The sequence below is a fragment of the Bombina bombina genome, unplaced genomic scaffold (genome assembly GCF_027579735.1).
Source record: "Bombina bombina isolate aBomBom1 unplaced genomic scaffold, aBomBom1.pri scaffold_831, whole genome shotgun sequence".
NCBI lineage: Eukaryota > Metazoa > Chordata > Amphibia > Anura > Bombinatoridae > Bombina > Bombina bombina.
This window is the reverse complement of record NW_026511640.1, coordinates 83635-86583: the sequence shown is the minus strand read 5'-3', so window position 1 is coordinate 86583 and position 2949 is coordinate 83635.

Sequence of the window (2949 nt, the reverse complement as noted above, 5' to 3'; positions counted from 1 at the left end):
TTAATCTACCTTTTTCCTCTTTGATTACCTTGTTTTTAAGCCTCTGCAGGCTGACCCATTATTTGAGTTCTTTTGACAGACTAGAATTTTAGCCAGTCAGTGCTGACTCATAAATAACTCTACGGAAGTGAGCAAAATGTTATCTATATGGCACAAATAAACTAGCGCTGTCTAACTGTGAAAAACTGTCAAGATACACTAAGATAAGAGGTGACCTTCAAGCCAATAGAATGAGAGCTGCTTAAATCCTATTGGCTGATTTGAACAGCCAATAGGATTTTAGCAGCCCTAATTCCTATTGGCTGATTTAAATTTTTCAGCCAATAGGAATGCAATGGTACCCTCAGTATAAAAGGGCTACCTTACATTTCAATCCTCAGTGTGTGGCGGACGATCGCATGAAGATGACCTCCACATCGGATAGATGGACTTCCGCCTGGACCTCTGCCTGGGACCTCTGCCTTAGCGCATCGACCGCTCCGCCTCCACAGGGATGAAGAAGATGCCGGTCCCATGATGGATTAAGATGGAGCCGCCTGGATGAAGATGGAGCCGCCGGGATGAAGATCGTTCAAGCGGGACTTCAGCAACTGTGAATACCTAAAGAGGGGTTAGTGTTAGGTTTTTTTAAGGTTTTTTGGGGAGTTTTTTTTTTTTAGATTAGGGTTTGGGCATTTCTTAAAAGAGCTGAATGCCTTTTTAAGGGCAAGAAAAAGACATGAATGCCCATACATATGCCCTTTTAGGGGAAATGGGTAGATGATTTTTTTTTAGATAGTTTTTTTTATTTTGTGGATTTGGGTGGGTGGGGGTTTGTATTTTTGTTTAGCAAAAGAGCTGATTTCTTTAGGCCAATGCCCTACAAAAGGTCCTTTTAAGGGCTATTGGTAGTTTATTATAGATTAGGTTTCTTTAATTTTGGTGAGTTTTTTTTTAAAAATGGGTATTATAATAGGAATAATTGTTTTGGATAATTTGTTTTTTTTATTTTGTGTAATGTTTTTCTTTTCGTTTTGGGGTGTTTTTTTTTTTTTTTTTTTTTTAGAATAGCCATTGTTTATTTTTAATGGGCAGCAAAAGGGCTGAATGCCCTTTTAAGGGCAATGCCCAATCAAATGCCCTTTTCAGGGCAATGGGTAGATTAGGTTTTACTTTATTTTTATTTTGTGGTTTTGGGTGGTGGGGGTTTGTATACTATTGGGGGAGGGGTGTTTTTCTTTTGCAGAATAAAAGCTGATTTCTTTAAGGCGATGCCCTACCATAGGCCCTTTTAAGGGCCCTTGGTAGTTTATTATAGATTAGTTTTTTTTTTTTGGGGGTGTTTTTTTTAAAACAGGGTATTAGAATAGGAATCCTTTTTATTGTTTTGGGTAATTTCGTTTTGTTATTTTTTGTAATGGTAGGTTTTTTTATTTTTTGTAATTTAGTGTTTTTTATTTTTTGTCTAATGTTAGGTTTTAGTGTAAGGCAGCTTAGGTGTTATTTCACCGGTAAGTTTGTATTTATTTTAACTAGGTAGTTAGTAAATAGTTAATAACTATTTACTAACTAGTCTACCTAGTTTAAATAAATACAAACTTACCTGTGAAATAAAAATAAAATCTAAGCTATCTACAATATAACTATTAGTTATATTGTAGCTAGCTTCTTAGGTTTTATTTCACAGGTAAGTATGTATTTAGTTTTAAATCAGTATTATTTAGCTAATAATTGTAACTTTAATTTAGCTCTAGTTTTAATATGTTAAAGTTAGGGGGTGTTAGGGTTAGGTTTAGGGGTTAATAGTTTAATTTAGGTTGTTGCGATGTGGGGGGCTGGCAGTTTAAGGGTTAGTAGGTTTATTTAGTAGTAGTGATGTGGGAGGCCAGAGGTTTAGGGTTAATAGCTTTATTTAGTGGCGCCAATGTTGGGGAGCAGCGGAATAGGGGTTAATATCTTTATTATAGTGTGGGCAATGTTGGGGTGCAGGGCAGTAGGGGTTAATAACTTTAGTATAGTGGTGACAATGTCGGGGAGCGGCGGAATAGGGGTTAATAAAATTTATTAGTGGCGGCGATGTCGGGAGTGGCAGATTAGGGGTTAACAACTTTAATATAGTATTTGTGATGCCGGAGGGCCTCGGTTTAGGGGTTAATAGGTGGTTTATGGGTGTTAGAGTACTTTGTAACACTTTAGTTATGAGTTTTTTTAACAGTTTTGTTACGTAAAACTCATAACTACTGCTCTCAGATGGCGGTACGGAAACTTGTCGTTATAGGGGTAACACAAGCTTTTTTGCCTCACTGCAAAACTCGTAATGGCAGCGCTATGGAAATCACATGAAAAAACTTTCAGCTAGATTACGAGTTGTGCGTTAAGGTAAAAAGCAGCGTTAACAGGTCCTAACGCTGCTTTTTTACACCCGCTGCTATTATGAGTCTTGCAGGTATAGGTGTATCGCACACTTTTTTGGCCTTACCGCAAATCAACTTGCGTAAATTTCATAAAGGCTTTTTTCTATAGGACTTTCATAGCGCCGGTATTATGAGTTTTTCCTGGGAGGCCAAAAACTGAGTGGTACACCCTCTCTCGCCAAGATTCCTAATGAATTTTAAAGTCATTAGTTATGAGTTTTACGCTACAAAGCTGTAGCATAAAACTCAAAACTAAAATGCTAAAAAGTACACATATCAACCCCTAAACCGCCGCACTCCCACCTTGCAAACACTAGTTAAATATTATTAACCCCTAATCTGCTGCCCCCAACATCGCCACCACCTACATTATACTTATTAACCCCTAATCTTCCGCTCCGGACATTGCCGCCACCTACATTATACCTATTAACCCATAATCTGCTGCACCCAACATAGCCACCACCTACCTACATTTATTAACCCCTAATCTGCCGTCCCCAATGTCGCCGCCACTATTCTAAATTTATTAACCCTTTAAACCTGAGTCTAACCC